The sequence below is a fragment of the Epargyreus clarus genome, unplaced genomic scaffold (assembly GCF_041222505.1).
Source record: "Epargyreus clarus isolate Ecla_fem2 unplaced genomic scaffold, WU_Ecla_fem_2.2 ptg000034l, whole genome shotgun sequence".
In the NCBI taxonomy this organism is placed as follows: Eukaryota; Metazoa; Arthropoda; class Insecta; order Lepidoptera; family Hesperiidae; genus Epargyreus; species Epargyreus clarus.
This window is the reverse complement of record NW_027332239.1, coordinates 14,392,747-14,402,476: the sequence shown is the minus strand read 5'-3', so window position 1 is coordinate 14,402,476 and position 9,730 is coordinate 14,392,747.

The window sequence follows — 9,730 nt, the reverse complement described above, 5'->3', positions numbered from 1 at the left end:
TTGACTTTGTACTTTATTAATTAATTTTGCAACTCAGTTTATTTCGTAAAGATTTATATAAATATCACAAAGATTTGTTTTTGTTTTTTGTCGTGTAGCCAGTGTTGGCAACCGTACGATAATTATCGTACATGTACGATAATTGTATCGTAAATGTACGATAATTGGCTACTTGAAACTTTTTGGGAAACTGTTTTTAATGAATTCATAAACGTATTATATATGCCTTTCATTGATAATTTTTTCGAAAAAGGGCTATTTATTAACAAAAAATATATGTTTATTACGGTAAACGGAACGCGTGCATCGCGCCTAATGATGTGCCGAGTCGGCCATTTTTGGTATTCGAGTCCAAAGTACTCGATTACAACAATAAACAAACAACAATAGCACGGAAGAGCAAAAAAAAAAAAAAAAAAAAAACGACCTGACTCGGCACATCTCTAATCGCGCCCGCGTTCTTATGAAATGTACGATAATTTTTCGGCAGATACGATAATTTTACGCCCCTGGTACGATCAGCGCCATCTCCCAGGTTGCCAACACTGCTACACGGTGTAGCAGCAACCAAAATTTTCTTCCTTATTTATACAGAATACTCGTATGTATATGCACACACATACATTAAATTTAAACCAGTTTTTATTATGTTTCTGTCTATCTTCTCTGTTTAATGTAAAATAAATTTAAATAACTGTTCCATTTTATTTACAGTGACGATAATTTGCTATCTTTTAACATACTAAGTAAATTAACTTTGTCAATATGCAATAAAAGGCTAACATTGTGTGCTCAGGAAAAATTCGCTTTCCATTCAAATTCACTCCAATGGCACTGATCTGTAATTTTAGGTCCCCTAATTATCATACTAAACGCGGATTGGAAACCAATAAAAAACTCGTTCAATATCCTATGAAACGGCGACTCACGAGAAAAGTTTTCCACAGGGTTGTCAGTACGAAAAAATATTATATCGCTTCGAAGTCGGGTCGATATTTCGTAGAATATTAAAGTAGAAAATGAGCATGGTAATTGGTTTCTGCCGCTCATGGACATCTCTCATCAACCCCAAATACGAGATGAGTCCCGACCTGATTCTGAAGTTGGCCACAGATGCGTTGCTACTGAGGACTAAGTTGGCATATCTCGGTAAGTATGTCTCCCTTTCCACATCCTCCAAACCAACGTCGATTACAGCAACGTTTAACACTGCTGTTGAAAAGCAGAAATAGATAAAGTGGTGATGCCTCCGGTGTTAAACCATGAAGGGCTCTACAACGTTCAATTACCAAATAATACAATTTTATACCCAACCTGGCAACCCTAGTTTTCTTTAAAGGTTCTATTTAGTATTCAAGAAGCGTTTTATTCGCAAATGTAGCTTCGGAGGTTCCAATCAAAGTTGGGACGTAAAGGAACTAAAAGTCGACGCAGCCTGAACGCACCTCCACTGTGCGAAGACGCAGACACCGTAGGTGTACCATGGGATAGACTATATAAGGGACACTGTCCTTTTTAACACGGATTATGCATGTTTTACCACGCTTTTAGTAGCTTGTATGTATGTATGTAACGGAATCTTTGAACTCGATTTTTACCCACTTTGAAAGGTTGGATTAATTTAAAATTCTGAACAACTATCAAGAACCGACGACGATACACGATTTTAATATTTTTATCCCATTCTCCTCATCAGGATTAACGATTTTCCTTGTGCAATTTTAGCGTGGTTTTTAGTTTAGTTTTTATACCATAATTATTTTTTATATCGTAATATAATAGTAGCAGATGTATATGCAGTCCACTTGACGGTAATTGGTAAGTGCCTAATGCCGCGCCTAATATAGATAATATTAGATTCCTACCTAAGGTTGCCCACTGTTACATTGTTTATGCGTTTGTGTTTGGTTTTTGTTTGATTTATCATTGTGTACTATATTAACTATGCTACGTGTAGAATTACTACGGATTTTATATTCGCGGGAGTCCGGGCGCGCATACGAGCGGCGCGGGCGATATATATGACGGCTAGGTTCCGACTCGTGGCGCTGCGATCGCTGCATGCGCGTGGGCAAAGATCCCGTTATGTAAAACAAAGGATCCTCCGCGCGCTCGTACTAAACTACCGATCGACCCGGCGATGTCTGTCGATTATTTATATTTAATGTGTTTTATATGTTTCGTGTGATGAATGACTGAATAATGTGTGTGGTGAGTGAGGAGTGTTTGTGTAGATAAACGTACATATAATAAATATGATAAAATAAATATTGTGTAAAGTTCAAATATATAAAATATTGATATAATAATATATACGTAAGATATGTGTCACCTACATCACTCCCCTCCAGAGGCCGTGTCTACGGACGATAATAATCCGGGAATCGCACATTCCTCCCAAAACGAGTCGTCCGTGAGGGATTGGGAGGTGTAAGGGTTGGGACACAGGATTCGGGATTAGTGTTAGGGATGGAGTTAGGATGAGAGAATCGTTCTAGCTTGTCTAAGTCGTCGAACAACAAGTACGCCGGCTTAAGACGGTCTATACTTACTGTTACGTTATTCCCCTTTACTACGATCTTAAAGGTCTTAAACCCCCTCTTTAAGACTTCGTAAGGTCCGCTATACGCTGGTTGGAGTGAGCCACGTAGCGAGTCTTCCCGTAAGAATACATGGCTACATGTGGCTAGATCTTTGTACACAAAGATCTTGTTTTTGGTATGGTGCTGAGTGGGAACTGGTTTTACTTTTTTAGCGAAGGACTTCATGCGAGCTGAAAAGTCGGCCATGTCCGTCGTGTAACCAGAGACATCATGGCCGAAAAATTCGCCAGGAAGTCTAAGCGGTTCGCCATAGACGAGCTCCGCCGATGAAGCCTTCAGATCCTCCTTAAATGCGCTTCTGATGCCTAGAAGGACAAGAAAAAGTGACTCAGTCCACTTTGCATCGGCATGGCAGGTGATGGCTGCCTTTAGCTGCCGGTGAAATCGCTCCACCAAACCGTTGCACTGCGGGTGGTACGCAGTTGTCTTGCGGTGCTCAAAGCCGATCGTCCTGGACAGGTGTTGGAATAACGTCGACTCGAATTGCCTACCGCGATCAGTAACGATCTCGGCAGGGCAACCGAATCGGGATACCCAACAGGACACGAACGCCTTGGCCACTGACTCTGCGGTGATGTCGGTAAGTGGTACAGCTTCCGGCCATCGCGTAAAGCGGTCGACGGCCGTGAGACAGTACCGATAATTACCGCAAGGTGGTAAGGGGCCAATTAGGTCTAGATGGACGTGTTTGAAACGCGCTGAAGGTAAATCTAACGTACCGAAAGGTGATGAAACATGCCTGTTTACCTTCGAACGCTGGCAGGTCAAACACGCCTTGGACCATTCCCGGCAGTCCTTTCGTATCAGTGGCCATACGAAACGTTGAGCGACGAGCTTGGCGGTAGCGTTTGCGCCGGGGTGGCTAAGAGAGTGCAGGCTATTGCACACTTGCTTGCGGAGCGACTTAGGGACGAATGGCCTGGGGTTGGGTGTACTAGTATCACAGTACAACTCTGTGTTACAACCAGGGATAGGCATCTTCCGCAGGCGAAGTGAAGTTTCGCCTTGTAAGTGCTCCGCCAGCTCAGCGTCTGTGGCTTGAAGATTGGCAAGTTCTTCCAAATCGACTGGCCTCTGCAATTCGTCAACTCGGGAAAGTGTGTCGGCAACGACATTATCTTTACCCGCTATATATTGGATGTCGGTTGTGAATTGAGAGATAAAGTCCAAATGCCTATACTGACGTGGCGAACAGTTACTCTTCCGTTCGTGGAATGCGTAACAAAGTGGCCTGTGGTCAGTATAAACTGTGAAGTTGGTAGCCTCTAGCATATGGCGGAAATGCCTAATACTCTCGTATATGGCAAGGAGCTCGCGATCATAAGGTGAATATTTTGATTGTGAAGGGCTCAACTTGCGTGAGAAATACGCTAGAGGTTCCCAGTTACCATTCTTGTTTTGTTGTAGGACTGCACCTATCGCCGTGTCAGAGGCGTCAGTGACAAGTCCTAGCTTAGCCTCACAATCAGGATGTGCAAGAAGGGCTGCTTTGCAGAGGCTTTGTTTACACGCTTCGAAAGCCTGTAATGAATTTCCCGTTATGTCAACGGGGTGGGAAGCCTTGACAGATCCGGTCAAGAGGGCGTTCAGGGGAGCTTGAATTTCGGCGGCATTGGGCAAGAAACGCCTATAAAAATTTACCATGCCCAGAAATCGTCTAAGCTCCCTGACGGTTTTCGGAATGGGAAACTCCGAAATGGCCTTGACCTTACTGTCAAGAGGTTCAGTGCCCTTTTCAGAGATTCGATAACCTAAGAAAGTTACCTCAGGAGCGCCGAAGATACATTTAGATGTATTTATGAGGACGCCGTAGTCTCTCATGCGGGAGAAAAGTAGACGTAAATGGTCTTCGTGCTCCGATGCTGTTCTGGAATAAACGAGGAAGTCATCCAAGTATGGATAGCAAAAATTTAATCCCCTGGTCATCTCATCTACGAATCTCTGAAAAGTCTGACCTGCATTCCGTAGGCCGAAGGTCATAAAAGGAAATTCATACAGACCGAAGGGTGTTGTGATTGCTGTTTTGCAGATGTCTTCCTCAGCCACTGGAATCTGGTTGTAGGCTTTCACTAAATCTATAACTGTAAAGTACTTACAACCGGACAGATAATGCGAAAAATCATGGATATGACGGACGGGGTATTTGTCAGGAATTGTGCGGGCGTTAAGGAGTCTATAATCCCCACACGGACGCCAGGTGTTGTCTTTCTTGGGCGCAAGGTGTAGGGGTGACGCCCATTGGCTATCTGAAGGACGAGCCGTACCTGTAGCCAACATAGCTTCGAACTCCTGCTTAGCAATTCGAAGCTTGTCCGGAGCTAAACGACGGGGAGAACATGACACTGGAGGGCCTGGTGTAGTGCGTATGTGGTGTGTTGTGTTGTGTTTAGGAACGCACGGAGAACCAGCGGGTCGCGTAATTTCTGGAAACTCAGCTAAGATAGAGTGATACGCAGTGTCACCTCCAGTCGGCACCTTAACACTGTGGACAACACAATTATTTTTACATATTGATGCCACAGTACTGACATTGGTTAGGCTATCGATAACTTTTTTGTTTTTCACGTCCACTACGAGATTATAAAAAGAAAGGAAATCTACACCGATGATTGCTTTCGTGCAATCAGCTATTATAAAACGCCATGGAAAATTGCGACGTAGACCTAAGTTTAAGTTTAATTCTATAAAACCGTAGGTATCGATAGCTGAACCATTGGCAGCAGTTAATTGGTATGAAGTTTTAACACCAGGTTTATTAAGCGCGGACACAGGATATACACAAACATCACTACCCGTATCTATTAAGAATTTAGTGTCTGTTTGTTGATCTGTAATGAAGAGGCGACCCGTAGATTGGCAATCACTGGTCGCCATCACTGACTGCCTGGATAGTTTCCCGCCTTGAAGTCGCACGGTCTTACGCACTTCTTCGCGTTTGTCCCGTGTTTTTGGTGGTACCAGCAGATGGGGTACCTTCGGTAATTCGACTGCGACCTTCGTGACGATGATCGACGACGCTGACTTGGGTGACGATGACGTGGATCAGTTTCCCGGTCTCTAGGCCGTGATCGGTTATTAACCTGCACGGATAAGTCGCTAACCTGCTTTCTTAGCTCGGCCATCTCGCGTATTAGCTCGTCCATTTGAGATGGTTGTGACACGGCTGCGACATGATGAGGAGGTGCGGCGTAGTCGTTTACGCGGTCTGCGAGGTCTGCTAGTGAATCGAGGGAAAGCGTTGGTTGAGAGGCGACTATCGGCTTCATGTTGGTAGGTAATCTACTGGTCCATATCGTTCTGAGAACATCGTCAGGCATATTAGGACCTGCAAGGTGTTGGAGATGTCGTAGGAATTGCGAAGGCTTTCTGGTTCCCAGCTCTTCATGCATTAATAATTGCTTCACTTTATTTTCCCGCGACGCTGAAAGCCTTTTAATTAGTTCAGCCTTCAGCTTCTCGTAGTCTGCTGGCCCAGCGAGGATGTCCTCAATCTCTGCGGCGTACTGTCCCTCCAGAATTGAAAATATGTGGTAAAATTTAGTTTTATTGTCAGTTATATTCGCAATAGCGAATTGGCATTCCACTTGCGCGAACCATATGGACGGTCTCTCTGACCAAAACGGTGGTACCTTTAAATTGAATGTACTATGGTCCACGTTTTTCATAGGCTCCGCCATCTTCATGTGCCGTCGTGGCCGCGTGTTTACTTGCGAACGCGCCGTTTTCGATCCGCTGTCACTCGATGACGACATCTTCTGTATGAGCCTACACCTAGCCCTGCGGGAGATCTCCCTTTGCCAAATGTTCTTTGCGGGGGTCACCAATTGTAGAATTACTACGGATTTTATATTCGCGGGAGTCCGGGCGCGCATACGAGCGGCGCGGGCGATATATATGACGGCTAGGTTCCGACTCGTGGCGCTGCGATCGCTGCATGCGCGTGGGCAAAGATCCCGTTATGTAAAACAAAGGATCCTCCGCGCGCTCGTACTAAACTACCGATCGACCCGGCGATGTCTGTCGATTATTTATATTTAATGTGTTTTATATGTTTCGTGTGATGAATGACTGAATAATGTGTGTGGTGAGTGAGGAGTGTTTGTGTAGATAAACGTACATATAATAAATATGATAAAATAAATATTGTGTAAAGTTCAAATATATAAAATATTGATATAATAATATATACGTAAGATATGTGTCACCTACACTACGTTTCATATTTCTCTAACTTCACACACACTTCCCACTTTCCTCACTTATCCTCTTTAGCTTTTCCATGCATAGATTGTTTGGAACAGATCGCTGCTTAGCGATAACTCCGCCTATTGCATACGATTACCTATAAAATTGTATACCTATTATGGTTATGATCTGTGAAGTGTGCATTATTTTTTACATTATTCGGAATCCTACATTTTTCAAAATCATACTAACCCTACACCAGCTTGCCTGAATGGATTACGGTTATTTTTTCACTCTGAAGGCATTCGCCAAATGAATCGCTTATTCGGGACATGAATAGACGACGAAATTAGTATGTTATTTAGTATGCTTGTGCTTTATTAAATGCGAAAATCCAGCCCCTTCCGTGTTAAGGGTTGCTCGGCTATTTAATCGACTTCGCATAGGAAATATATTATTAACTTTTACACTGGAGTTCTACAGATTTTACTTCTTACAACGTACAAACTCAAAATTAGTTCGAGCGTTTATAAGATGTATGTACAAGACTAGTAAGAAATTACTACTTAACTATGCATTGAGTTTTCGTTTTGATATTAAGTATAAAAACAATAAAAAAATATATTTATTTAAGTTGTCACTTCTATTAAGCAAAAGTTATTTAATAAATATAATTTATAATAATTTATTATGTACTTAAGTGGCATGAACCACGCATTAAATACAATAAAAAAATTAACAAATGAAAAATATATAAAATGAAAATTATAATAAATATAATGTGCGTATTAGAAATTAATTATCACTTGCTTCACTAAAGAAAACATCGTTAGGAAACCTGCATATCTGAGAGATCTTTAAAAAAGGTTCTTAAAGGTATATGAAGTCTACCAATACGCAATTGGGCAGCGTGGTGGACTGGCACATTGGGCAGCCTAGTCTCTCTGAGAGGAGACTTGTGCCCAGCAGTGGGACAGTAATGGTTTGACGACGGGTATACGTATTTCGACTCTGGAGACAACGCAGTCCGTAATTACTTTCTTCTTAAAGTAGTCAGTAGAAGTTTCGTTATTTTGAAAGTGGTAGAACCCTTTGTGGTTCGACTCCGGCGGCACCACCGCCCCGCCTATTTCTACCTCATAACAGCGTCACGTGCTGTTGTGTTCTGGTTTGAAGGATGTAGTAAGGGAGACATACTTTTCCGAAGCGTTCCAGCTTAGTTCTTAATGGTAGCGGGGCATTTGTGGCCGACCTCGGGTAGGAATATCTAATCCTCTATTGATTACAGATGTCCATGGGCGGCAGTAGCCTTACCATTAAGTGGACAGAATGCTCGTCAACTACTCCTAAATTTAAAAAATCCCCATTAACAATATTTTAACTTAAAAACGATACTACGCTTTTACTTTCCACTCCCGTCCCACCGCGCTCAATCTCTACAAATCTAATAAAGCCAGTGTAGCACCTACCCGCTGTCGGATAAATCCCGGCGCTCGTGTGCGCATTACGAATAAATTGAAACTAAATCCGCCCATAAACAACCCGTTAGTTTTGTTTCGTACGCTGTTCCCAGTGTCTGGTTCACACCGATGCTAGTAAGGATCTGTTTAAACTAACGCTGTTGATTTTGGCTACAATCTCATCATCAATACAGTCATCTATTTCACCGCTGGGTAGGTACGCAACTCTGTTACGCCCGTTAAAAAACAATCTTAACCACTTTTCCCCACTATCATAAAGGATCCTCGTTATTTTGGTTTCCCGTGATGTTTTTGAAGCAAGTCATAATTAACTTATAATACGCGAATATATAAAACAAGTGCTAGGTGCGTGGCATAGAGTCAAATTCGGCCCATTCCCGAATTTCAAACCACAATGTTAGCTTTGCTTTGCTTACTTACCCATAGCCCATAGCCTAAGGTACCTGAATTCAGAAGGTGGCGAGTTGGCGTACCGAAAAAAAGGTAAAATAGCAACAATATTGCGACTCTCCGTTAGCTGAAGGATATCTATTACTTTTCAATAACTCCTTTGTAATTGATAGTCCACCAAAAAAAACTTACTATATAAAATAAGGCCCAGGTTTCTATCCAAAGAATAAAATTGTGGATAGAACATGATAATTGTAACTTTCTAATTTTTTTCACTATTCATGTAAAATAATTATAATATTTATATGTATCTAATTAATTGATCATTAAGGAAGTTGTTCATGTTCTTAGTACACACCCTACGTTCATTAGACCGGAAGTTAAGCCTAGCGCACAGCCGTGCGCCTAGATAAACAATAAGAGGTAGCGAAATAACAAGACAAATAAAGCTTCAGCAGGAAATTACCCGCCTCCGCTTCCGCGCAACGTTCGCTTCCGTTTGGACAAAGGACGTCGTAAGTACCATACAGTACCTTTTATAAACTGGTTGTTGTCCCTTGATACGTTTAAAAGCCACTTTAAAGAGATCCTAAAGTAATTATCTTATATTACGCAAGAGTGGTCACCATATATGTAGGTATTTATGCGTAGGTAGTAGGTACCTATGTTATGCTGTTTGAAGATTTGATATCCGAGCAGTTAGAAATGAAATTAAATTGATATTTCGGGGTATTCCAGTATTTCCTTGTTTTTTATATTTATAACACTTATAAAACGGGAATTTTCGACACGTGGACACATTTTTTTAATTTTAGTAAGAGCACGGTATAATTCATTACGAAGTCCTTTATTAATAACAGATACCTAATATTACAATTCTTATTTTATTTATTTTTTCACTTACAACTTAAATTAAACTAAAAGTAAGAATCCTGCCTCAGTGTCCTTTTTACCTTAAAAAGACCATTTTTTAAAAGAATCACATAACTTAAGGCCATCAGTGGTTTCCAAAGGTAGTCCGAACCTACGTAAACGATAGGTGTGGGGTTCAATTAGTGGATCCCACAACCA